This window comes from Astatotilapia calliptera, chromosome 18 (genome assembly GCF_964374335.1).
Source record: "Astatotilapia calliptera chromosome 18, fAstCal68.1, whole genome shotgun sequence".
NCBI classification, from domain to species: Eukaryota; Metazoa; Chordata; class Actinopteri; order Cichliformes; family Cichlidae; genus Astatotilapia; species Astatotilapia calliptera.
Genome location: NC_137439.1, coordinates 35,842,607 through 35,868,411, shown reverse-complemented (window position 1 = coordinate 35,868,411; position 25,805 = coordinate 35,842,607). Strand labels below are relative to the sequence as shown.

General features: G+C 43.7%; 21 non-coding genes across 21 annotated transcripts; all 21 read left to right on the top strand.

Annotated features, from left to right (window-relative positions):
* The first annotated feature begins 599 nt into the window (after positions 1 to 599).
* On the top strand, positions 600 to 671 carry trnap-agg (transfer RNA proline (anticodon AGG)). The gene has a single exon. It is a non-coding gene; the product is annotated as a tRNA-Pro (tRNA).
* Positions 672 to 2,406: 1,735 nt separating this feature from the next.
* Positions 2,407 to 2,478, top strand: trnap-cgg (transfer RNA proline (anticodon CGG)). The gene has a single exon. It is a non-coding gene; the product is annotated as a tRNA-Pro (tRNA).
* Positions 2,479 to 3,368: 890 nt separating this feature from the next.
* On the top strand, positions 3,369 to 3,440 carry trnap-ugg (transfer RNA proline (anticodon UGG)). Its single transcript has one exon. It is a non-coding gene; the product is annotated as a tRNA-Pro (tRNA).
* An 890-nt stretch (positions 3,441 to 4,330) lies between these two features.
* Positions 4,331 to 4,402, top strand: trnap-agg (transfer RNA proline (anticodon AGG)). Its single transcript has one exon. It is a non-coding gene; the product is annotated as a tRNA-Pro (tRNA).
* Positions 4,403 to 5,292: 890 nt separating this feature from the next.
* Positions 5,293 to 5,364, top strand: trnap-agg (transfer RNA proline (anticodon AGG)). Its single transcript has one exon. It is a non-coding gene; the product is annotated as a tRNA-Pro (tRNA).
* Positions 5,365 to 6,254: 890 nt separating this feature from the next.
* trnap-agg (transfer RNA proline (anticodon AGG)) lies at positions 6,255 to 6,326 on the top strand. Its single transcript has one exon. It is a non-coding gene; the product is annotated as a tRNA-Pro (tRNA).
* An 889-nt stretch (positions 6,327 to 7,215) lies between these two features.
* Positions 7,216 to 7,287, top strand: trnap-agg (transfer RNA proline (anticodon AGG)). Its single transcript has one exon. It is a non-coding gene; the product is annotated as a tRNA-Pro (tRNA).
* Positions 7,288 to 8,177: 890 nt separating this feature from the next.
* Positions 8,178 to 8,249, top strand: trnap-agg (transfer RNA proline (anticodon AGG)). The gene has a single exon. It is a non-coding gene; the product is annotated as a tRNA-Pro (tRNA).
* A 1,736-nt stretch (positions 8,250 to 9,985) lies between these two features.
* trnap-ugg (transfer RNA proline (anticodon UGG)) lies at positions 9,986 to 10,057 on the top strand. The gene has a single exon. It is a non-coding gene; the product is annotated as a tRNA-Pro (tRNA).
* Positions 10,058 to 10,947: 890 nt separating this feature from the next.
* trnap-agg (transfer RNA proline (anticodon AGG)) lies at positions 10,948 to 11,019 on the top strand. The gene has a single exon. It is a non-coding gene; the product is annotated as a tRNA-Pro (tRNA).
* Positions 11,020 to 11,909: 890 nt separating this feature from the next.
* trnap-agg (transfer RNA proline (anticodon AGG)) lies at positions 11,910 to 11,981 on the top strand. Its single transcript has one exon. It is a non-coding gene; the product is annotated as a tRNA-Pro (tRNA).
* Positions 11,982 to 13,832: 1,851 nt separating this feature from the next.
* Positions 13,833 to 13,904, top strand: trnap-agg (transfer RNA proline (anticodon AGG)). The gene has a single exon. It is a non-coding gene; the product is annotated as a tRNA-Pro (tRNA).
* An 890-nt stretch (positions 13,905 to 14,794) lies between these two features.
* On the top strand, positions 14,795 to 14,866 carry trnap-cgg (transfer RNA proline (anticodon CGG)). Its single transcript has one exon. It is a non-coding gene; the product is annotated as a tRNA-Pro (tRNA).
* A 1,736-nt stretch (positions 14,867 to 16,602) lies between these two features.
* Positions 16,603 to 16,674, top strand: trnap-ugg (transfer RNA proline (anticodon UGG)). Its single transcript has one exon. It is a non-coding gene; the product is annotated as a tRNA-Pro (tRNA).
* Positions 16,675 to 17,564: 890 nt separating this feature from the next.
* On the top strand, positions 17,565 to 17,636 carry trnap-cgg (transfer RNA proline (anticodon CGG)). The gene has a single exon. It is a non-coding gene; the product is annotated as a tRNA-Pro (tRNA).
* A 1,865-nt stretch (positions 17,637 to 19,501) lies between these two features.
* On the top strand, positions 19,502 to 19,573 carry trnap-agg (transfer RNA proline (anticodon AGG)). The gene has a single exon. It is a non-coding gene; the product is annotated as a tRNA-Pro (tRNA).
* Positions 19,574 to 20,463: 890 nt separating this feature from the next.
* trnap-agg (transfer RNA proline (anticodon AGG)) lies at positions 20,464 to 20,535 on the top strand. Its single transcript has one exon. It is a non-coding gene; the product is annotated as a tRNA-Pro (tRNA).
* Positions 20,536 to 21,424: 889 nt separating this feature from the next.
* trnap-agg (transfer RNA proline (anticodon AGG)) lies at positions 21,425 to 21,496 on the top strand. Its single transcript has one exon. It is a non-coding gene; the product is annotated as a tRNA-Pro (tRNA).
* Positions 21,497 to 22,386: 890 nt separating this feature from the next.
* trnap-agg (transfer RNA proline (anticodon AGG)) lies at positions 22,387 to 22,458 on the top strand. Its single transcript has one exon. It is a non-coding gene; the product is annotated as a tRNA-Pro (tRNA).
* Positions 22,459 to 24,194: 1,736 nt separating this feature from the next.
* On the top strand, positions 24,195 to 24,266 carry trnap-ugg (transfer RNA proline (anticodon UGG)). Its single transcript has one exon. It is a non-coding gene; the product is annotated as a tRNA-Pro (tRNA).
* Positions 24,267 to 25,156: 890 nt separating this feature from the next.
* trnap-agg (transfer RNA proline (anticodon AGG)) lies at positions 25,157 to 25,228 on the top strand. The gene has a single exon. It is a non-coding gene; the product is annotated as a tRNA-Pro (tRNA).
* Positions 25,229 to 25,805: the final 577 nt, after the last annotated feature.

Below are 25,805 nucleotides of genomic sequence, written 5' to 3'. Positions count from 1 at the left end.
AATGGAAACTTTAAAGATCGGGCTGAGTCAAGTTAAGCCAAGCTAGGTAGGTGCAAGTGGAAAAGGGCTATTAGAGATCACAAAGTCTGATCGAAATTGAGGCCATTCAATTTCGGTGTAAAGACGTTAAACTACATATGTGAAGGTCTCATAATGGTTTCACCTGAAACCTCTGCTGATAATCACCCACGCCTTTTTTCCACCCCTTGGCTCATGTGATGTGTTTCATAGTTGTTCAACGACCCTGATAAAGACAACCCACTCTGGGTTTTAAATACCTGGGACTCTCCAACGTTTAGTTTTAGATCTAACGAAGGTTCTCAGAGGAGAGGTGAAAGGTCTTCAAGGCACTTAGAGAATTCCAGCTGCTTTCTTTCAAAGCTCATCAGACTACCATGACGTGGATGACTGGGAACCCTTTTTTCTCATTCACTGTGTGCAGTCCCTCTGGAGTCATCCCTGTTGGAGCTTGTCAGTAGCAAAGGCCTGAAGGTACAAAAATGAATACTGAAGAGAGCTTAACACCATTCCTGCTTGAATTTGAAGGCCGATATAAGTCTATCCTTTCAGAGTTGAAGCGTTAAGCACATGCTACCTGTGGCTCGTTGGTCTAGGCGTATGATTCTCGCTTAGGGTGCGAGAGGTCCCGGGTTCAAATCCCGGACGAGCCCCCTTAAAATCACAACTTCTTACCTTCTTGGAATTCTTTGGTAAGACACATTCCTTCTGGGTCATTTTAAATGTGTTGGTTGCCAAACGACTCAATGTGATCTGTGACACCAATTTGTCTTTCTAAAATAACGTTTTTGATTTTGTGAAAGAGTCACTCTCATGACTCATTGAGTGATGCCATTGACTGCACAGTCCCTGCCACGCAATCTGTATATGTCACATTTTGAGATTGCCTTGGAAACCTTACTGGGCAGGTACTAAAATATACCTGTTACCAGGTACTATCACCTAATGGAAACTTTAAAGATCGGGCTGAGTCAAGTTAAGCCAAGCTAGGTAGGTGCAAGTGGAAAAGGGCTATTAGAGATCACAAAGTCTGATCGAAATTGAGGCCATTCAATTTCGGTGTAAAGACGTTAAACTACATATGTGAAGGTCTCATAATGGTTTCACCTGAAACCTCTGCTGATAATCACCCACGCCTTTTTTCCACCCCTTGGCTCATGTGATGTGTTTCATAGTTGCTCAACGACCCTGGTAAAGACAACCCCCTCTGGGGTTTAAATACCTGGGACTGACTCTCCAACGTTTAGTTTTAGATCTAACGAAGGTTCTCAGAGGAGAGGTGAAAGGTCTTCAAGGCACTTAGAGAATTCCAGCTGCTTTCTTTCAAAGCTCATCAGACTACCATGACGTGGATGACTGGGAACCCTTTTTTCTCATTCACTGTGTGCAGTCCCTCTGGAGTCATCGCTTAAACGGAGGCTTCCTGTGGCTCTTTCGTCTAGGCGTATGATTCTCGCTTAGGGTGCGAGAGGTCCCGGGTTCAAATCCCCGACGAGCCCCCTTAAAATCACAAGCTCTAAGCTTCATGGAATTCTTTGCTAAGACACATTCCTTCTGGGACATTGTAAATGTGTTGTGTGCCAAACCTTTCAATGTGATCTGTGACACCAATTTGTCTTTCTAAAATAACCTTTTTGATTTTGTGAAAGAGTCACTCTCATGACTCATTGAGTGATGCCATTGACTGCACAGTCCCTGCCATGCAATCTGTATATGTCACATTTTGAGATTGCCTTGGAAACCTTACTGGGCAGGTACTAAAATATACCTGTTACCAGGTACTATCACCTAATGGAAACTCTAAAGATCGAGCTGAGTCAAGTTAAGCCAAGCTAGGTAGGTGCAAGTGGAAAAGGGCTATTAGAGATCACAAAGTCTGATCGAAATTGAGGCCATTCAATTTCGGTGTAAAGACGTTAAACTACATATGTGAAGGTCTCATAATGGTTTCACCTCAAACCTCTGCTGATAATTACCCACGCCTTTTTTCCACCCTTGGCTCATGTGATGTGTTTCATAGTTGGTCAACGACCCTGGTAAAGACTACCCGCTCTGTGTTTTAAATACCTGGGACTCTCCAACGTTTAGTTTTAGATCTAACGAAGGTTCTCAGAGGAGAGGTGAAAGGTCTTCAAGGCACTTAGAGAATTCCAGCTGCTTTCTTTCAAAGCTCATCAGACTACCATGACGTGGATGACTGGGAACCCTTTTTTCTCATTCACTGTGTGCAGTCCCTCTGGAGTCATCCCTGTTGGAGCTTGTCAGTAGCAAAGGCCTGAAGGTACAAAAATGAATACTGAAGAGAGCTTAACACCATTCCTGCTTGAATTTGAAGGCCGATATAAGTCTATCCTTTCAGAGTTGAAGCGTTAAGCACATGCTACCTGTGGCTCGTTGGTCTAGGCGTATGATTCTCGCTTCGGGTGCGAGAGGTCCCGGGTTCAAATCCCGGACGAGCCCCCTTAAAATCACAACTTCTTACCTTCATGGAATTCTTTGGTAAGACACATTCCTTCTGTTTCATTTTAAATGTGTTGGGTGCCAAACGACTCAATGTGATCTGTGACACCAATTTGTCTTTCTAAAATAACGTTTTTGATTTTGTGAAGGAGTCACTCTCATGACCCATTGAGTGATGCCATTGACTGCACAGTCCCTCCCACGCAATCTGTATATGTCACATTTTGAGATTGCCTTGGAAACCTTACTGGGCAGGTACTAAAATATACCTGTTACCAGGTACTATCACCTAATGGAAACTTTAAAGATCGGGCTGAGTCAAGTTAAGCCAAGCTAGGTAGGTGCAAGTGGAAAAGGGCTATTAGAGATCACAAAGTCTGATCGAAATTGAGGCCATTCAATTTCGGTGTAAAGACGTTAAACTACATATGTGAAGGTCTCATAATGGTTTCACCTGAAACCTCTGCTGATAATCACCCACGCCTTTTTTCCACCCCTTGGCTCATGTGATGTGTTTCATAGTTGGTCAACGACCCTGGTAAAGACAACCCGCTCTGGGGTTTAAATACCTGGGACTCTCCAACGTTTAGTTTTAGATATAACGAAGGTTCTCAGAGGAGAGGTGAAAGGTCTTCAAGGCACTTAGAGAATTCCAGCTGCTTTCTTTCAAAGCTCATCAGACTACCATGACGTGGATGACTGGGAACCCTTTTTTCTCATTCACTGTGTGCAGTCCCTCTGGAGTCATCGCTGTTGGAGCTTGTCAGTAGCAAAGTCCTGAAGGTACAAAAATGAATACTGAAGAGAGCTTAACACCATTCCTGCTTGAATTTGAAGGCCGATTTAAGTCTATCCCTTCAGAGTTGCAGACTTAAACGGAGGCTTCCTGTGGCTCGTTGGTCTAGGCGTATGATTCTCGCTTTGGGTGCGAGAGGTCCCGGGTTCAAATCCCGGACGAGCCCCCTTAAAATCACAAGCTCTAAGCTTCATGGGATTCTTTGCTAAGACACATTCCTTCTGGGGCATTGTAAATGTGTTGTGTGCCAAACCTTTCAATGTGATCTGTGACACCAATTTGTCTTTCTAAAATAACCTTTTTGATTTTGTGAAAGAGTCACTCTCATGACTCATTGAGTGATGCCATTGACTGCACAGTCCCTGCCATGCAATCTGTATATGTCACATTTTGAGATTGCCTTGGAAACCTTACTGGGCAGGTACTAAAAAAATACCTGTAACCAGGTACTATCACCTAATGGAAACTCTAAAGATCGAGCTGAGTCAAGTTAAGCCAAGCTAGGTAGGTGCAAGTGGAAAAGGGCTATTAGAGATCACAAAGTCTGATCGAAATTGAGGCCATTCAATTTCGGTGTAAAGACGTTAAACTACATATGTGAAGGTCTCATAATGGTTTCACCTCAAACCTCTGCTGATAATTACCCACGCCTTTTTTCCACCCTTGGCTCATGTGATGTGTTTCATAGTTGGTCAACGACCCTGGTAAAGACAACCCGCTCTGGGTTTTAAATACCTGGGACTCTCCAACGTTTAGTTTTAGATCTAACGAAGGTTCTCAGAGGAGAGGTGAAAGGTCTTCAAGGCACTTAGAGAATTCCAGCTGCTTTCTTTCAAAGCTCATCAGACTACCATGACGTGGATGACTGGGAACCCTTTTTTCTCATTCACTGTGTGCAGTCCCTCTGGAGTCATCCCTGTTGGAGCTTGTCAGTAGCAAAGGCCTGAAGGTACAAAAATGAATACTGAAGAGAGCTTAAAAACATTCCTGCTTGAATTTGAAGGCCGATTTAAGTCTATCCTTTCAGAGTTGCAGACTTAAACGCAGGCTTCCTGTGGCTCGTTGGTCTAGGCGTATGATTCTCGCTTAGGGTGCGAGAGGTCCTGGGTTCAAATCCCGGACGAGCCCCCTTAAAATCACAAGCTCTTAGCTTCATGGAATTCTTTGGTAAGACACATTCCTTCTGGGGCATTGTAAATGTGTTGTGTGCCAAACCTTTCAATGTGATCTGTGACACCAATTTGTCTTTCTAAAATAACGTTTTTGATTTTGTGAAGGAGTCACTCTCATGACCCATTGAGTGATGCCATTGACTGCACAGTCCCTGCCACGCAATCTGTATATGTCACATTTTGAGATTGCCTTGGAAACCTTACTGGGCAGGTACTAAAATATACCTGTTACCAGGTACTATCACCTAATGGAAACTTTAAAGATCGGGCTGAGTCAAGTTAAGCCAAGCTAGGTAGGTGCAAGTGGAAAAGGGCTATTAGAGATCACAAAGTCTGATCGAAATTGAGGCCATTCAATTTCGGTGTAAAGACGTTAAACTACATATGTGAAGGTCTCATAATGGTTTCACCTGAAACCTCTGCTGATAATCACCCACGCCTTTTTTCCACCCCTTGGCTCATGTGATGTGTTTCATAGTTGGTCAACGACCCTGGTAAAGACAACCCCCTCTGGGGTTTAAATACCTGGGACTCTCCAACGTTTAGTTTTAGATCTAACGAAGGTTCTCAGAGGAGAGGTGAAAGGTCTTCAAGGCACTTAGAGAATTCCAGCTGCTTTCTTTCAAAGCTCATCAGACTACCATGACGTGGATGACTGGGAACCCTTTTTTCTCATTCACTGTGTGCAGTCCCTCTGGAGTCATCGCTGTTGGAGCTTGTCAGTAGCAAAGTCCTGAAGGTACAAAAATGAATACTGAAGAGAGCTTAACACCATTCCTGCTTGAATTTGAAGGCTGATTTAAGTCTATCCCTTCAGAGTTGCAGACTTAAACGGAGGCTTCCTGTGGCTCGTTGGTCTAGGCGTATGATTCTCGCTTAGGGTGCGAGAGGTCCCGGGTTCAAATCCCGGACGAGCCCCCTTAAAATCACAAGCTCTAAGCTTCATGGAATTCTTTGCTAAGACACATTCCTTCTGAGGCATTGTAAATGTGTTGTGTGCCAAACCTTTCAATGTGATCTGTGACACCAATTTGTCTTTCTAAAATAACCTTTTTGATTTTGTGAAAGAGTCACTCTCATGACTCATTGAGTGATGCCATTGACTGCACAGTCCCTGCCACGCAATCTGTATATGTCACATTTTGAGATTGCCTTGGAAACCTTACTGGGCAGGTACTAAAAAAATACCTGTAACCAGGTACTATCACCTAATGGAAACTCTAAAGATCGAGCTGAGTCAAGTTAAGCCAAGCTAGGTAGGTGCAAGTGGAAAAGGGCTATTAGAGATCACAAAGTCTGATCGAAATTGAGGCCATTCAATTTCGGTGTAAAGACGTTAAACTACATATGTGAAGGTCTCATAATGGTTTCACCTCAAACCTCTGCTGATAATTACCCACGCCTTTTTTCCACCCTTGGCTCATGTGATGTGTTTCATAGTTGGTCAACGACCCTGGTAAAGACAACCCGCTCTGGGTTTTAAATACCTGGGACTCTCCAACGTTTAGTTTTAGATCTAACGAAGGTTCTCAGAGGAGAGGTGAAAGGTCTTCAAGGCACTTAGAGAATTCCAGCTGCTTTCTTTCAAAGCTCATCAGACTACCATGACGTGGATGACTGGGAACCCTTTTTTCTCATTCACTGTGTGCAGTCCCTCTGGAGTCATCCCTGTTGGAGCTTGTCAGTAGCAAAGGCCTGAAGGTACAAAAATGAATACTGAAGAGAGCTAAAAAACATTCCTTCTTGAATTTGAAGGCCGATTTAAGTCTATCCTTTCAGAGTTGCAGACTTAAACGCAGGCTTCCTGTGGCTCGTTGGTCTAGGCGTATGATTCTCGCTTAGGGTGCGAGAGGTCCCGGGTTCAAATCCCGGACGAGCCCCCTTAAATTCACAAGCTCTTAGCTTCATGGAATTCTTTGGTAAGACACATTCCTTCTGGGGCATTGTAAATGTGTTGTGTGCCAAACCTTTCAATGTGATCTGTGACACCAATTTGTCTTTCTAAAATAACGTTTTTGATTTTGTGAAGGAGTCACTCTCATGACCCATTGAGTGATGCCATTGACTGCACAGTCCCTCCCACGCAATCTGTATATGTCACATTTTGAGATTGCCTTGGAAACCTTACTGGGCAGGTACTAAAATATACCTGTTACCAGGTACTATCACCTAATGGAAACTTTAAAGATCGGGCTGAGTCAAGTTAAGCCAAGCTAGGTAGGTGCAAGTGGAAAAGGGCTATTAGAGATCACAAAGTCTGATCGAAATTGAGGCCATTCAATTTCGGTGTAAAGACGTTAAACTACATATGTGAAGGTCTCATAATGGTTTCACCTGAAACCTCTGCTGATAATTACCCACGCCTTTTTTCCACCCTTGGCTCATGTGATGTGTTTCATAGTTGGTCAACGACCCTGGTAAAGACAACCCGCTCTGGGTTTTAAATACCTGGGACTCTCCAACGTTTAGTCTTAGATCTAACGAAGGTTCTCAGAGGAGAGGTGAAAGGTCTTCAAGGCACTTAGAGAATTCCAGCTGCTTTCTTTCAAAGCTCATCAGACTACCATGACGTGGATGACTGGGAACCCTTTTTTCTCATTCACTGTGTGCAGTCCCTCTGGAGTCATCGCTGTTGGAGCTTGTCAGTAGCAAAGTCCTGAAGGTACAAAAATGAATACTGAAGAGAGCTTAACACCATTCCTGCTTGAATTTGAAGGCCGATTTAAGTCTATCCCTTCAGAGTTGCAGACTTAAACGGAGGCTTCCTGTGGCTCGTTGGTCTAGGCGTATGATTCTCGCTTAGGGTGCGAGAGGTCCCGGGTTCAAATCCCGGACGAGCCCCCTTAAAATCACAAGCTCTAAGCTTCATGGAATTCTTTGGTAAGACACATTCCTTCTGGGGCATTGTAAATGTGTTGTGTGCCAAACCTTTCAATGTGATCTGTGACACCAATTTGTCTTTCTAAAATAACGTTTTTGATTTTGTGAAGGAGTCACTCTCATGACCCATTGAGTGATGCCATTGACTGCACAGTCCCTCCCACGCAATCTGTATATGTCACATTTTGAGATTGCCTTGGAAACCTTACTGGGCAGGTACTAAAATATACCTGTTACCAGGTACTATCACCTAATGGAAACTTTAAAGATCGGGCTGAGTCAAGTTAAGCCAAGCTAGGTAGGTGCAAGTGGAAAAGGGCTATTAGAGATCACAAAGTCTGATCGAAATTGAGGCCATTCAATTTCGGTGTAAAGACGTTAAACTACATATGTGAAGGTCTCATAATGGTTTCACCTGAAACCTCTGCTGATAATCACCCACGCCTTTTTTCCACCCCTTGGCTCATGTGATGTGTTTCATAGTTGTTCAACGACCCTGATAAAGACAACCCACTCTGGGTTTTAAATACCTGGGACTCTCCAACGTTTAGTTTTAGATCTAACGAAGGTTCTCAGAGGAGAGGTGAAAGGTCTTCAAGGCACTTAGAGAATTCCAGCTGCTTTCTTTCAAAGCTCATCAGACTACCATGACGTGGATGACTGGGAACCCTTTTTTCTCATTCACTGTGTGCAGTCCCTCTGGAGTCATCCCTGTTGGAGCTTGTCAGTAGCAAAGGCCTGAAGGTACAAAAATGAATACTGAAGAGAGCTTAACACCATTCCTGCTTGAATTTGAAGGCCGATATAAGTCTATCCTTTCAGAGTTGAAGCGTTAAGCACATGCTACCTGTGGCTCGTTGGTCTAGGCGTATGATTCTCGCTTAGGGTGCGAGAGGTCCCGGGTTCAAATCCCGGACGAGCCCCCTTAAAATCACAACTTCTTACCTTCTTGGAATTCTTTGGTAAGACACATTCCTTCTGGGTCATTTTAAATGTGTTGGTTGCCAAACGACTCAATGTGATCTGTGACACCAATTTGTCTTTCTAAAATAACGTTTTTGATTTTGTGAAAGAGTCACTCTCATGACTCATTGAGTGATGCCATTGACTGCACAGTCCCTGCCACGCAATCTGTATATGTCACATTTTGAGATTGCCTTGGAAACCTTACTGGGCAGGTACTAAAATATACCTGTTACCAGGTACTATCACCTAATGGAAACTTTAAAGATCGGGCTGAGTCAAGTTAAGCCAAGCTAGGTAGGTGCAAGTGGAAAAGGGCTATTAGAGATCACAAAGTCTGATCGAAATTGAGGCCATTCAATTTCGGTGTAAAGACGTTAAACTACATATGTGAAGGTCTCATAATGGTTTCACCTGAAACCTCTGCTGATAATCACCCACGCCTTTTTTCCACCCCTTGGCTCATGTGATGTGTTTCATAGTTGCTCAACGACCCTGGTAAAGACAACCCCCTCTGGGGTTTAAATACCTGGGACTGACTCTCCAACGTTTAGTTTTAGATCTAACGAAGGTTCTCAGAGGAGAGGTGAAAGGTCTTCAAGGCACTTAGAGAATTCCAGCTGCTTTCTTTCAAAGCTCATCAGACTACCATGACGTGGATGACTGGGAACCCTTTTTTCTCATTCACTGTGTGCAGTCCCTCTGGAGTCATCGCTTAAACGGAGGCTTCCTGTGGCTCTTTCGTCTAGGCGTATGATTCTCGCTTAGGGTGCGAGAGGTCCCGGGTTCAAATCCCCGACGAGCCCCCTTAAAATCACAAGCTCTAAGCTTCATGGAATTCTTTGCTAAGACACATTCCTTCTGGGACATTGTAAATGTGTTGTGTGCCAAACCTTTCAATGTGATCTGTGACACCAATTTGTCTTTCTAAAATAACCTTTTTGATTTTGTGAAAGAGTCACTCTCATGACTCATTGAGTGATGCCATTGACTGCACAGTCCCTGCCATGCAATCTGTATATGTCACATTTTGAGATTGCCTTGGAAACCTTACTGGGCAGGTACTAAAAAAATACCTGTAAACAGGTACTATCACCTAATGGAAACTCTAAAGATCGAGCTGAGTCAAGTTAAGCCAAGCTAGGTAGGTGCAAGTGGAAAAGGGCTATTAGAGATCACAAAGTCTGATCGAAATTGAGGCCATTCAATTTCGGTGTAAAGACGTTAAACTACATATGTGAAGGTCTCATAATGGTTTCACCTCAAACCTCTGCTGATAATTACCCACGCCTTTTTTCCACCCTTGGCTCATGTGATGTGTTTCATAGTTGGTCAACGACCCTGGTAAAGACTACCCGCTCTGTGTTTTAAATACCTGGGACTCTCCAACGTTTAGTTTTAGATCTAACGAAGGTTCTCAGAGGAGAGGTGAAAGGTCTTCAAGGCACTTAGAGAATTCCAGCTGCTTTCTTTCAAAGCTCATCAGACTACCATGACGTGGATGACTGGGAACCCTTTTTTCTCATTCACTGTGTGCAGTCCCTCTGGAGTCATCGCTGTTGGAGCTTGTCAGTAGCAAAGTCCTGAAGGTACAAAAATGAATACTGAAGAGAGCTTAACACCATTCCTGCTTGAATTTGAAGGCCGATTTAAGTCTATCCCTTCAGAGTTGCAGACTTAAACGGAGGCTTCCTGTGGCTCGTTGGTCTAGGCGTATGATTCTCGCTTTGGGTGCGAGAGGTCCCGGGTTCAAATCCCGGACGAGCCCCCTTAAAATCACAAGCTCTAAGCTTCATGGGATTCTTTGGTAAGACACATTCCTTCTGGGGCATTGTAAATGTGTTGTGTGCCAAACCTTTCAATGTGATCTGTGACACCAATTTGTCTTTCTAAAATAACCTTTTTGATTTTGTGAAAGAGTCACTCTCATGACTCATTGAGTGATGCCATTGACTGCACAGTCCCTGCCATGCAATCTGTATATGTCACATTTTGAGATTGCCTTGGAAACCTTACTGGGCAGGTACTAAAAAAATACCTGTAACCAGGTACTATCACCTAATGGAAACTCTAAAGATCGAGCTGAGTCAAGTTAAGCCAAGCTAGGTAGGTGCAAGTGGAAAAGGGCTATTAGAGATCACAAAGTCTGATCGAAATTGAGGCCATTCAATTTCGGTGTAAAGACGTTAAACTACATATGTGAAGGTCTCATAATGGTTTCACCTCAAACCTCTGCTGATAATTACCCACGCCTTTTTTCCACCCTTGGCTCATGTGATGTGTTTCATAGTTGGTCAACGACCCTGGTAAAGACAACCCGCTCTGGGTTTTAAATACCTGGGACTCTCCAACGTTTAGTTTTAGATCTAACGAAGGTTCTCAGAGGAGAGGTGAAAGGTCTTCAAGGCACTTAGAGAATTCCAGCTGCTTTCTTTCAAAGCTCATCAGACTACCATGACGTGGATGACTGGGAACCCTTTTTTCTCATTCACTGTGTGCAGTCCCTCTGGAGTCATCCCTGTTGGAGCTTGTCAGTAGCAAAGGCCTGAAGGTACAAAAATGAATACTGAAGAGAGCTTAAAAACATTCCTGCTTGAATTTGAAGGCCGATTTAAGTCTATCCTTTCAGAGTTGCAGACTTAAACGCAGGCTTCCTGTGGCTCGTTGGTCTAGGCGTATGATTCTCGCTTAGGGTGCGAGAGGTCCTGGGTTCAAATCCCGGACGAGCCCCCTTAAAATCACAAGCTCTTAGCTTCATGGAATTCTTTGGTAAGACACATTCCTTCTGGGGCATTGTAAATGTGTTGTGTGCCAAACCTTTCAATGTGATCTGTGACACCAATTTGTCTTTCTAAAATAACGTTTTTGATTTTGTGAAGGAGTCACTCTCATGACCCATTGAGTGATGCCATTGACTGCACAGTCCCTGCCACGCAATCTGTATATGTCACATTTTGAGATTGCCTTGGAAACCTTACTGGGCAGGTACTAAAATATACCTGTTACCAGGTACTATCACCTAATGGAAACTTTAAAGATCGGGCTGAGTCAAGTTAAGCCAAGCTAGGTAGGTGCAAGTGGAAAAGGGCTATTAGAGATCACAAAGTCTGATCGAAATTGAGGCCATTCAATTTCGGTGTAAAGACGTTAAACTACATATGTGAAGGTCTCATAATGGTTTCACCTGAAACCTCTGCTGATAATCACCCACGCCTTTTTTCCACCCCTTGGCTCATGTGATGTGTTTCATAGTTGGTCAACGACCCTGGTAAAGACAACCCCCTCTGGGGTTTAAATACCTGGGACTCTCCAACGTTTAGTTTTAGATCTAACGAAGGTTCTCAGAGGAGAGGTGAAAGGTCTTCAAGGCACTTAGAGAATTCCAGCTGCTTTCTTTCAAAGCTCATCAGACTACCATGACGTGGATGACTGGGAACCCTTTTTTCTCATTCACTGTGTGCAGTCCCTCTGGAGTCATCGCTGTTGGAGCTTGTCAGTAGCAAAGTCCTGAAGGTACAAAAATGAATACTGAAGAGAGCTTAACACCATTCCTGCTTGAATTTGAAGGCCGATTTAAGTCTATCCCTTCAGAGTTGCAGACTTAAACGGAGGCTTCCTGTGGCTCGTTGGTCTAGGCGTATGATTCTCGCTTAGGGTGCGAGAGGTCCCGGGTTCAAATCCCGGACGAGCCCCCTTAAAATCACAAGCTCTAAGCTTCATGGAATTCTTTGCTAAGACACATTCCTTCTGAGGCATTGTAAATGTGTTGTGTGCCAAACCTTTCAATGTGATCTGTGACACCAATTTGTCTTTCTAAAATAACCTTTTTGATTTTGTGAAAGAGTCACTCTCATGACTCATTGAGTGATGCCATTGACTGCACAGTCCCTGCCACGCAATCTGTATATGTCACATTTTGAGATTGCCTTGGAAACCTTACTGGGCAGGTACTAAAAAAATACCTGTAACCAGGTACTATCACCTAATGGAAACTCTAAAGATCGAGCTGAGTCAAGTTAAGCCAAGCTAGGTAGGTGCAAGTGGAAAAGGGCTATTAGAGATCACAAAGTCTGATCGAAATTGAGGCCATTCAATTTCGGTGTAAAGACGTTAAACTACATATGTGAAGGTCTCATAATGGTTTCACCTCAAACCTCTGCTGATAATTACCCACGCCTTTTTTCCACCCTTGGCTCATGTGATGTGTTTCATAGTTGGTCAACGACCCTGGTAAAGACAACCCGCTCTGGGTTTTAAATACCTGGGACTCTCCAACGTTTAGTTTTAGATCTAACGAAGGTTCTCAGAGGAGAGGTGAAAGGTCTTCAAGGCACTTAGAGAATTCCAGCTGCTTTCTTTCAAAGCTCATCAGACTACCATGACGTGGATGACTGGGAACCCTTTTTTCTCATTCACTGTGTGCAGTCCCTCTGGAGTCATCCCTGTTGGAGCTTGTCAGTAGCAAAGGCCTGAAGGTACAAAAATGAATACTGAAGAGAGCTAAAAAACATTCCTTCTTGAATTTGAAGGCCGATTTAAGTCTATCCTTTCAGAGTTGCAGACTTAAACGCAGGCTTCCTGTGGCTCGTTGGTCTAGGCGTATTATTCTCGCTTAGGGTGCGAGAGGTCCCGGGTTCAAATCCCGGACGAGCCCCCTTAAATTCACAAGCTCTTAGCTTCATGGAATTCTTTGGTAAGACACATTCCTTCTGGGGCATTGTAAATGTGTTGTGTGCCAAACCTTTCAATGTGATCTGTGACACCAATTTGTCTTTCTAAAATAACGTTTTTGATTTTGTGAAGGAGTCACTCTCATGACCCATTGAGTGATGCCATTGACTGCACAGTCCCTCCCACGCAATCTGTATATGTCACATTTTGAGATTGCCTTGGAAACCTTACTGGGCAGGTACTAAAATATACCTGTTACCAGGTACTATCACCTAATGGAAACTTTAAAGATCGGGCTGAGTCAAGTTAAGCCAAGCTAGGTAGGTGCAAGTGGAAAAGGGCTATTAGAGATCACAAAGTCTGATCGAAATTGAGGCCATTCAATTTCGGTGTAAAGACGTTAAACTACATATGTGAAGGTCTCATAATGGTTTCACCTGAAACCTCTGCTGATAATTACCCACGCCTTTTTTCCACCCTTGGCTCATGTGATGTGTTTCATAGTTGGTCAACGACCCTGGTAAAGACAACCCGCTCTGGGTTTTAAATACCTGGGACTCTCCAACGTTTAGTCTTAGATCTAACGAAGGTTCTCAGAGGAGAGGTGAAAGGTCTTCAAGGCACTTAGAGAATTCCAGCTGCTTTCTTTCAAAGCTCATCAGACTACCATGACGTGGATGACTGGGAACCCTTTTTTCTCATTCACTGTGTGCAGTCCCTCTGGAGTCATCGCTGTTGGAGCTTGTCAGTAGCAAAGTCCTGAAGGTACAAAAATGAATACTGAAGAGAGCTTAACACCATTCCTGCTTGAATTTGAAGGCCGATTTAAGTCTATCCCTTCAGAGTTGCAGACTTAAACGGAGGCTTCCTGTGGCTCGTTGGTCTAGGCGTATGATTCTCGCTTAGGGTGCGAGAGGTCCCGGGTTCAAATCCCGGACGAGCCCCCTTAAAATCACAAGCTCTAAGCTTCATGGAATTCTTTGGTAAGACACATTCCTTCTGGGGCATTGTAAATGTGTTGTGTGCCAAACCTTTCAATGTGATCTGTGACACCAATTTGTCTTTCTAAAATAACGTTTTTGATTTTGTGAAGGAGTCACTCTCATGACCCATTGAGTGATGCCATTGACTGCACAGTCCCTCCCACGCAATCTGTATATGTCACATTTTGAGATTGCCTTGGAAACCTTACTGGGCAGGTACTAAAATATACCTGTTACCAGGTACTATCACCTAATGGAAACTTTAAAGATCGGGCTGAGTCAAGTTAAGCCAAGCTAGGTAGGTGCAAGTGGAAAAGGGCTATTAGAGATCACAAAGTCTGATCGAAATTGAGGCCATTCAATTTCGGTGTAAAGACGTTAAACTACATATGTGAAGGTCTCATAATGGTTTCACCTGAAACCTCTGCTGATAATCACCCACGCCTTTTTTCCACCCCTTGGCTCATGTGATGTGTTTCATAGTTGTTCAACGACCCTGATAAAGACAACCCACTCTGGGTTTTAAATACCTGGGACTCTCCAACGTTTAGTTTTAGATCTAACGAAGGTTCTCAGAGGAGAGGTGAAAGGTCTTCAAGGCACTTAGAGAATTCCAGCTGCTTTCTTTCAAAGCTCATCAGACTACCATGACGTGGATGACTGGGAACCCTTTTTTCTCATTCACTGTGTGCAGTCCCTCTGGAGTCATCCCTGTTGGAGCTTGTCAGTAGCAAAGGCCTGAAGGTACAAAAATGAATACTGAAGAGAGCTTAACACCATTCCTGCTTGAATTTGAAGGCCGATATAAGTTTATCCTTTCAGAGTTGAAGCGTTAAGCACATGCTACCTGTGGCTCGTTGGTCTAGGCGTATGATTCTCGCTTCGGGTGCGAGAGGTCCCGGGTTCAAATCCCGGACGAGCCCCCTTAAAATCACAACTTCTTACCTTCTTGGAATTCTTTGGTAAGACACATTCCTTCTGGGTCATTTTAAATGTGTTGGTTGCCAAACGACTCAATGTGATCTGTGACACCAATTTGTCTTTCTAAAATAACGTTTTTGATTTTGTGAAAGAGTCACTCTCATGACTCATTGAGTGATGCCATTGACTGCACAGTCCCTGCCACGCAATCTGTATATGTCACATTTTGAGATTGCCTTGGAAACCTTACTGGGCAGGTACTAAAATATACCTGTTACCAGGTACTATCACCTAATGGAAACTTTAAAGATCGGGCTGAGTCAAGTTAAGCCAAGCTAGGTAGGTGCAAGTGGAAAAGGGCTATTAGAGATCACAAAGTCTGATCGAAATTGAGGCCATTCAATTTCGGTGTAAAGACGTTAAACTACATATGTGAAGGTCTCATAATGGTTTCACCTGAAACCTCTGCTGATAATCACCCACGCCTTTTTTCCACCCCTTGGCTCATGTGATGTGTTTCATAGTTGCTCAACGACCCTGGTAAAGACAACCCCCTCTGGGGTTTAAATACCTGGGACTGACTCTCCAACGTTTAGTTTTAGATCTAACGAAGGTTCTCAGAGGAGAGGTGAAAGGTCTTCAAGGCACTTAGAGAATTCCAGCTGCTTTCTTTCAAAGCTCATCAGACTACCATGACGTGGATGACTGGGAACCCTTTTTTCTCATTCACTGTGTGCAGTCCCTCTGGAGTCATCGCTTAAACGGAGGCTTCCTGTGGCTCTTTCGTCTAGGCGTATGATTCTCGCTTAGGGTGCGAGAGGTCCCGGGTTCAAATCCCCGACGAGCCCCCTTAAAATCACAAGCTCTAAGCTTCATGGAATTCTTTGCTAAGACACATTCCTTCTGGGACATTGTAAATGTGTTGTGTGCCAAACCTTTCAATGTGATCTGTGACACCAATTTGTCTTTCTAAAATAACCTTTTTGATTTTGTGAAAGAGTCACTCTCATGACTCATTGAGTGATGCCATTGACTGCACAGTCCCTGCCATGCAATCTGTATATGTCACATTTTGAGATTGCCTTGGAAACCTTACTGGGCAGGTACTAAAAAAATACCTGTAAACAGGTACTATCACCTAATGGAAACTCTAAAGATCGAGCTGAGTCAAGTTAAGCCAAGCTAGGTAGGTGCAAGTGGAAAAGGGCTATTAGAGATCACAAAGTCTGATCGAAATTGAGGCCATTCAATTTCGGTGTAAAGACGTTAAACTACATATGTGAAGGTCTCATAATGGTTTCACCTCAAACCTCTGCTGATAATTACCCACGCCTTTTTTCCACCCTTGGCTCATGTGATGTGTTTCATAGTTGGTCAACGACCCTGGTAAAGACTACCCGCTCTGTGTTTTAAATACCTGGGACTCTCCAACGTTTAGTTTTAGATCTAACGAAGGTTCTCAGAGGAGAGGTGAAAGGTCTTCAAGGCACTTAGAGAATTCCAGCTGCTTTCTTTCAAAGCTCATCAGACTACCATGACGTGGATGACTGGGAACCCTTTTTTCTCATTCACTGTGTGCAGTCCCTCTGGAGTCATCCCTGTTGGAGCTTGTCAGTAGCAAAGGCCTGAAGGTACAAAAATGAATACTGAAGAGAGCTTAAAAACATTCCTGCTTGAATTTGAAGGCCGATTTAAGTCTATCCTTTCAGAGTTGCAGACTTAAACGCAGGCTTCCTGTGGCTCGTTGGTCTAGGCGTATGATTCTCGCTTTGGGTGCGAGAGGTCCCGGGTTCAAATCCCGGACGAGCCCCCTTAAAATCACAAGCTCTTAGCTTCATGGAATTCTTTGGTAAGACACATTCCTTCTGGGGCATTGTAAATGTGATGTGTGCCAAACCTTTCAATGTGATGTGTGACACCAATTTGTCTTTCTAAAATAACGTTTTTGATTTTGTGAAGGAGTCACTCTCATGACTCATTGAGTGATGCCATTGACTGCACAGTCCCTGCCACGCAATCTGTATATGTCACATTTTGAGATTGCCTTGGAAACCTTACTGGGCAGGTACTAAAATATACCTGTTACCAGGTACTATCACCTAATGGAAACTTTAAAGATCGGGCTGAGTCAAGTTAAGCCAAGCTAGGTAGGTGCAAGTGGAAAAGGGCTATTAGAGATCACAAAGTCTGATCGAAATTGAGGCCATTCAATTTCGGTGTAAAGACGTTAAACTACATATGTGAAGGTCTCATAATGGTTTCACCTGAAACCTCTGCTGATAATCACCCACGCCTTTTTTCCACCCCTTGGCTCATGTGATGTGTTTCATAGTTGTTCAACGACCCTGATAAAGACAACCCACTCTGGGTTTTAAATACCTGGGACTCTCCAACGTTTAGTTTTAGATCTAACGAAGGTTCTCAGAGGAGAGGTGAAAGGTCTTCAAGGCACTTAGAGAATTCCAGCTGCTTTCTTTCAAAGCTCATCAGACTACCATGACGTGGATGACTGGGAACCCTTTTTTCTCATTCACTGTGTGCAGTCCCTCTGGAGTCATCCCCTTTGGAGCTTGTCAGTAGCAAAGGCCTGAAGGTACAAAAATGAATACTGAAGAGAGCTTAACACCATTCCTGCTTGAATTTGAAGGCCGATATAAGTCTATCCTTTCAGAGTTGAAGCGTTAAGCACATGCTACCTGTGGCTCGTTGGTCTAGGCGTATGATTCTCGCTTCGGGTGCGAGAGGTCCCGGGTTCAAATCCCGGACGAGCCCCCTTAAAATCACAACTTCTTACCTTCATGGAATTCTTTGGTAAGACACATTCCTTCTGGGTCATTTTAAATGTGTTGGGTGCCAAACGACTCAATGTGATCTGTGACACCAATTTGTCTTTCTAAAATAACGTTTTTGATTTTGTGAAGGAGTCACTCTCATGACCCATTGAGTGATGCCATTGACTGCACAGTCCCTCCCACGCAATCTGTATATGTCACATTTTGAGATTGCCTTGGAAACCTTACTGGGCAGGTACTAAAATATACCTGTTACCAGGTACTATCACCTAATGGAAACTTTAAAGATCGGGCTGAGTCAAGTTAAGCCAAGCTAGGTAGGTGCAAGTGGAAAAGGGCTATTAGAGATCACAAAGTCTGATCGAAATTGAGGCCATTCAATTTCGGTGTAAAGACGTTAAACTACATATGTGAAGGTCTCATAATGGTTTCACCTGAAACCTCTGCTGATAATCACCCACGCCTTTTTTCCACCTCTTGGCTCATGTGATGTGTTTCATAGTTGCTCAACGACCCTGGTAAAGACAACCCCCTCTGGGGTTTAAATACCTGGGACTCTCCAACGTTTAGTTTTAGATCTAACGAAGGTTCTCAGAGGAGAGGTGAAAGGTCTTCAAGGCACTTAGAGAATTCCAGCTGCTTTCTTTCAAAGCTCATCAGACTACCATGACGTAGATATCTGGGAACCCTTTTTTCTCATTCACTGTGTGCAGTCCCTCTGGAGTCATCGCTGTTGGAGCTTGTCAGTAGCAAAGTCCTGAAGGTACAAAAATGAATACTGAAGAGAGCTTAACACCATTCCTGCTTGAATTTGAAGGCCGATTTAAGTCTATCCCTTCAGAGTTGCAGACTTAAACGGAGGCTTCCTGTGGCTCGTTGGTCTAGGCGTATGATTCTCGCTTAGGGTGCGAGAGGTCCCGGGTTCAGGTCCCGGGTTCAAATCCCGGACGAGCCCCCTTAAAATCACGAGCTCTAAGCTTCATGGAATTCTTTGCTAAGACACATTCCTTCTGGGGCATTGTAAATGTGTTGTGTGCCAAACCTTTCAATGTGATCTGTGACACCAATTTGTCTTTCTAAAATAACCTTTTTGATTTTGTGAAAGAGTCACTCTCATGACTCATTGAGTGATGCCATTGACTGCACAGTCCCTGCCATGCAATCTGTATATGTCACATTTTGAGATTGCCTTGGAAACCTTACTGGGCAGGTACTAAAAAAATACCTGTAACCAGGTACTATCACCTAATGGAAACTCTAAAGATCGAGCTGAGTCAAGTTAAGCCAAGCTAGGTAGGTGCAAGTGGAAAAGGGCTATTAGAGATCACAAAGTCTGATCGAAATTGAGGCCATTCAATTTCGGTGTAAAGACGTTAAACTACATATGTGAAGGTCTCATAATGGTTTCACCTCAAACCTCTGCTGATAATTACCCACGCCTTTTTTCCACCCTTGGCTCATGTGATGTGTTTCATAGTTGGTCAACGACCCTGGTAAAGACAACCCGCTCTGGGTTTTAAATACCTGGGACTCTCCAACGTTTAGTTTTAGATCTAACGAAGGTTCTCAGAGGAGAGGTGAAAGGTCTTCAAGGCACTTAGAGAATTCCAGCTGCTTTCTTTCAAAGCTCATCAGACTACCATGACGTGGATGACTGGGAACCCTTTTTTCTCATTCACTGTGTGCAGTCCCTCTGGAGTCATCCCTGTTGGAGCTTGTCAGTAGCAAAGGCCTGAAGGTACAAAAATGAATACTGAAGAGAGCTTAAAAACATTCCTGCTTGAATTTGAAGGCCGATTTAAGTCTATCCTTTCAGAGTTGCAGACTTAAACGCAGGCTTCCTGTGGCTCGTTGGTCTAGGCGTATGATTCTCGCTTAGGGTGCGAGAGGTCCTGGGTTCAAATCCCGGACGAGCCCCCTTAAAATCACAAGCTCTAAGCTTCATGGAATTCTTTGCTAAGACACATTCCTTCTGAGGCATTGTAAATGTGTTGTGTGCCAAACCTTTCAATGTGATCTGTGACACCAATTTGTCTTTCTAAAATAACCTTTTTGATTTTGTGAAAGAGTCACTCTCATGACTCATTGAGTGATGCCATTGACTGCACAGTCCCTGCCACGCAATCTGTATATGTCACATTTTGAGATTGCCTTGGAAACCTTACTGGGCAGGTACTAAAAAAATACCTGTAACCAGGTACTATCACCTAATGGAAACTCTAAAGATCGAGCTGAGTCAAGTTAAGCCAAGCTAGGTAGGTGCAAGTGGAAAAGGGCTATTAGAGATCACAAAGTCTGATCGAAATTGAGGCCATTCAATTTCGGTGTAAAGACGTTAAACTACATATGTGAAGGTCTCATAATGGTTTCACCTCAAACCTCTGCTGATAATTACCCACGCCTTTTTTCCACCCTTGGCTCATGTGATGTGTTTCATAGTTGGTCAACGACCCTGGTAAAGACAACCCGCTCTGGGTTTTAAATACCTGGGACTCTCCAACGTTTAGTTTTAGATCTAACGAAGGTTCTCAGAGGAGAGGTGAAAGGTCTTCAAGGCACTTAGAGAATTCCAGCTGCTTTCTTTCAAAGCTCATCAGACTACCATGACGTGGATGACTGGGAACCCTTTTTTCTCATTCACTGTGTGCAGTCCCTCTGGAGTCATCCCTGTTGGAGCTTGTCAGTAGCAAAGGCCTGAAGGTACAAAAATGAATACTGAAGAGAGCTAAAAAACATTCCTTCTTGAATTTGAAGGCCGATTTAAGTCTATCCTTTCAGAGTTGCAGACTTAAACGCAGGCTTCCTGTGGCTCGTTGGTCTAGGCGTATGATTCTCGCTTAGGGTGCGAGAGGTCCCGGGTTCAAATCCCGGACGAGCCCCCTTAAATTCACAAGCTCTTAGCTTCATGGAATTCTTTGGTAAGACACATTCCTTCTGGGGCATTGTAAATGTGTTGTGTGCCAAACCTTTCAATGTGATCTGTGACACCAATTTGTCTTTCTAAAATAACGTTTTTGATTTTGTGAAGGAGTCACTCTCATGACCCATTGAGTGATGCCATTGACTGCACAGTCCCTCCCACGCAATCTGTATATGTCACATTTTGAGATTGCCTTGGAAACCTTACTGGGCAGGTACTAAAATATACCTGTTACCAGGTACTATCACCTAATGGAAACTTTAAAGATCGGGCTGAGTCAAGTTAAGCCAAGCTAGGTAGGTGCAAGTGGAAAAGGGCTATTAGAGATCACAAAGTCTGATCGAAATTGAGGCCATTCAATTTCGGTGTAAAGACGTTAAACTACATATGTGAAGGTCTCATAATGGTTTCACCTGAAACCTCTGCTGATAATTACCCACGCCTTTTTTCCACCCTTGGCTCATGTGATGTGTTTCATAGTTGGTCAACGACCCTGGTAAAGACAACCCGCTCTGGGTTTTAAATACCTGGGACTCTCCAACGTTTAGTCTTAGATCTAACGAAGGTTCTCAGAGGAGAGGTGAAAGGTCTTCAAGGCACTTAGAGAATTCCAGCTGCTTTCTTTCAAAGCTCATCAGACTACCATGACGTGGATGACTGGGAACCCTTTTTTCTCATTCACTGTGTGCAGTCCCTCTGGAGTCATCGCTGTTGGAGCTTGTCAGTAGCAAAGTCCTGAAGGTACAAAAATGAATACTGAAGAGAGCTTAACACCATTCCTGCTTGAATTTGAAGGCCGATTTAAGTCTATCCCTTCAGAGTTGCAGACTTAAACGGAGGCTTCCTGTGGCTCGTTGGTCTAGGCGTATGATTCTCGCTTAGGGTGCGAGAGGTCCCGGGTTCAAATCCCGGACGAGCCCCCTTAAAATCACAAGCTCTAAGCTTCATGGAATTCTTTGGTAAGACACATTCCTTCTGGGGCATTGTAAATGTGTTGTGTGCCAAACCTTTCAATGTGATCTGTGACACCAATTTGTCTTTCTAAAATAACGTTTTTGATTTTGTGAAGGAGTCACTCTCATGACCCATTGAGTGATGCCATTGACTGCACAGTCCCTCCCACGCAATCTGTATATGTCACATTTTGAGATTGCCTTGGAAACCTTACTGGGCAGGTACTAAAATATACCTGTTACCAGGTACTATCACCTAATGGAAACTTTAAAGATCGGGCTGAGTCAAGTTAAGCCAAGCTAGGTAGGTGCAAGTGGAAAAGGGCTATTAGAGATCACAAAGTCTGATCGAAATTGAGGCCATTCAATTTCGGTGTAAAGACGTTAAACTACATATGTGAAGGTCTCATAATGGTTTCACCTGAAACCTCTGCTGATAATCACCCACGCCTTTTTTCCACCCCTTGGCTCATGTGATGTGTTTCATAGTTGTTCAACGACCCTGATAAAGACAACCCACTCTGGGTTTTAAATACCTGGGACTCTCCAACGTTTAGTTTTAGATCTAACGAAGGTTCTCAGAGGAGAGGTGAAAGGTCTTCAAGGCACTTAGAGAATTCCAGCTGCTTTCTTTCAAAGCTCATCAGACTACCATGACGTGGATGACTGGGAACCCTTTTTTCTCATTCACTGTGTGCAGTCCCTCTGGAGTCATCCCTGTTGGAGCTTGTCAGTAGCAAAGGCCTGAAGGTACAAAAATGAATACTGAAGAGAGCTTAACACCATTCCTGCTTGAATTTGAAGGCCGATATAAGTCTATCCTTTCAGAGTTGAAGCGTTAAGCACATGCTACCTGTGGCTCGTTGGTCTAGGCGTATGATTCTCGCTTAGGGTGCGAGAGGTCCCGGGTTCAAATCCCGGACGAGCCCCCTTAAAATCACAACTTCTTACCTTCTTGGAATTCTTTGGTAAGACACATTCCTTCTGGGTCATTTTAAATGTGTTGGTTGCCAAACGACTCAATGTGATCTGTGACACCAATTTGTCTTTCTAAAATAACGTTTTTGATTTTGTGAAAGAGTCACTCTCATGACTCATTGAGTGATGCCATTGACTGCACAGTCCCTGCCACGCAATCTGTATATGTCACATTTTGAGATTGCCTTGGAAACCTTACTGGGCAGGTACTAAAATATACCTGTTACCAGGTACTATCACCTAATGGAAACTTTAAAGATCGGGCTGAGTCAAGTTAAGCCAAGCTAGGTAGGTGCAAGTGGAAAAGGGCTATTAGAGATCACAAAGTCTGATCGAAATTGAGGCCATTCAATTTCGGTGTAAAGACGTTAAACTACATATGTGAAGGTCTCATAATGGTTTCACCTGAAACCTCTGCTGATAATCACCCACGCCTTTTTTCCACCCCTTGGCTCATGTGATGTGTTTCATAGTTGCTCAACGACCCTGGTAAAGACAACCCCCTCTGGGGTTTAAATACCTGGGACTGACTCTCCAACGTTTAGTTTTAGATCTAACGAAGGTTCTCAGAGGAGAGGTGAAAGGTCTTCAAGGCACTTAGAGAATTCCAGCTGCTTTCTTTCAAAGCTCATCAGACTACCATGACGTGGATGACTGGGAACCCTTTTTTCTCATTCACTGTGTGCAGTCCCTCTGGAGTCATCGCTTAAACGGAGGCTTCCTGTGGCTCTTTCGTCTAGGCGTATGATTCTCGCTTAGGGTGCGAGAGGTCCCGGGTTCAAATCCCCGACGAGCCCCCTTAAAATCACAAGCTCTAAGCTTCATGGAATTCTTTGCTAAGACACATTCCTTCTGGGACATTGTAAATGTGTTGTGTGCCAAACCTTTCAATGTGATCTGTGACACCAATTTGTCTTTCTAAAATAACCTTTTTGATTTTGTGAAAGAGTCACTCTCATGACTCATTGAGTGATGCCATTGACTGCACAGTCCCTGCCATGCAATCTGTATATGTCACATTTTGAGATTGCCTTGGAAACCTTACTGGGCAGGTACTAAAAAAATACCTGTAAACAGGTACTATCACCTAATGGAAACTCTAAAGATCGAGCTGAGTCAAGTTAAGCCAAGCTAGGTAGGTGCAAGTGGAAAAGGGCTATTAGAGATCACAAAGTCTGATCGAAATTGAGGCCATTCAATTTCGGTGTAAAGACGTTAAACTACATATGTGAAGGTCTCATAATGGTTTCACCTCAAACCTCTGCTGATAATTACCCACGCCTTTTTTCCACCCTTGGCTCATGTGATGTGTTTCATAGTTGGTCAACGACCCTGGTAAAGACTACCCGCTCTGTGTTTTAAATACCTGGGACTCTCCAACGTTTAGTTTTAGATCTAACGAAGGTTCTCAGAGGAGAGGTGAAAGGTCTTCAAGGCACTTAGAGAATTCCAGCTGCTTTCTTTCAAAGCTCATCAGACTACCATGACGTGGATGACTGGGAACCCTTTTTTCTCATTCACTGTGTGCAGTCCCTCTGGAGTCATCGCTGTTGGAGCTTGTCAGTAGCAAAGTCCTGAAGGTACAAAAATGAATACTGAAGAGAGCTTAACACCATTCCTGCTTGAATTTGAAGGCCGATTTAAGTCTATCCCTTCAGAGTTGCAGACTTAAACGGAGGCTTCCTGTGGCTCGTTGGTCTAGGCGTATGATTCTCGCTTTGGGTGCGAGAGGTCCCGGGTTCAAATCCCGGACGAGCCCCCTTAAAATCACAAGCTCTAAGCTTCATGGGATTCTTTGGTAAGACACATTCCTTCTGGGGCATTGTAAATGTGTTGTGTGCCAAACCTTTCAATGTGATCTGTGACACCAATTTGTCTTTCTAAAATAACCTTTTTGATTTTGTGAAAGAGTCACTCTCATGACTCATTGAGTGATGCCATTGACTGCACAGTCCCTGCCATGCAATCTGTATATGTCACATTTTGAGATTGCCTTGGAAACCTTACTGGGCAGGTACTAAAAAAATACCTGTAACCAGGTACTATCACCTAATGGAAACTCTAAAGATCGAGCTGAGTCAAGTTAAGCCAAGCTAGGTAGGTGCAAGTGGAAAAGGGCTATTAGAGATCACAAAGTCTGATCGAAATTGAGGCCATTCAATTTCGGTGTAAAGACGTTAAACTACATATGTGAAGGTCTCATAATGGTTTCACCTCAAACCTCTGCTGATAATTACCCACGCCTTTTTTCCACCCTTGGCTCATGTGATGTGTTTCATAGTTGGTCAACGACCCTGGTAAAGACAACCCGCTCTGGGTTTTAAATACCTGGGACTCTCCAACGTTTAGTTTTAGATCTAACGAAGGTTCTCAGAGGAGAGGTGAAAGGTCTTCAAGGCACTTAGAGAATTCCAGCTGCTTTCTTTCAAAGCTCATCAGACTACCATGACGTGGATGACTGGGAACCCTTTTTTCTCATTCACTGTGTGCAGTCCCTCTGGAGTCATCCCTGTTGGAGCTTGTCAGTAGCAAAGGCCTGAAGGTACAAAAATGAATACTGAAGAGAGCTTAAAAACATTCCTGCTTGAATTTGAAGGCCGATTTAAGTCTATCCTTTCAGAGTTGCAGACTTAAACGCAGGCTTCCTGTGGCTCGTTGGTCTAGGCGTATGATTCTCGCTTAGGGTGCGAGAGGTCCTGGGTTCAAATCCCGGACGAGCCCCCTTAAAATCACAAGCTCTTAGCTTCATGGAATTCTTTGGTAAGACACATTCCTTCTGGGGCATTGTAAATGTGTTGTGTGCCAAACCTTTCAATGTGATCTGTGACACCAATTTGTCTTTCTAAAATAACGTTTTTGATTTTGTGAAGGAGTCACTCTCATGACCCATTGAGTGATGCCATTGACTGCACAGTCCCTGCCACGCAATCTGTATATGTCACATTTTGAGATTGCCTTGGAAACCTTACTGGGCAGGTACTAAAATATACCTGTTACCAGGTACTATCACCTAATGGAAACTTTAAAGATCGGGCTGAGTCAAGTTAAGCCAAGCTAGGTAGGTGCAAGTGGAAAAGGGCTATTAGAGATCACAAAGTCTGATCGAAATTGAGGCCATTCAATTTCGGTGTAAAGACGTTAAACTACATATGTGAAGGTCTCATAATGGTTTCACCTGAAACCTCTGCTGATAATCACCCACGCCTTTTTTCCACCCCTTGGCTCATGTGATGTGTTTCATAGTTGGTCAACGACCCTGGTAAAGACAACCCCCTCTGGGGTTTAAATACCTGGGACT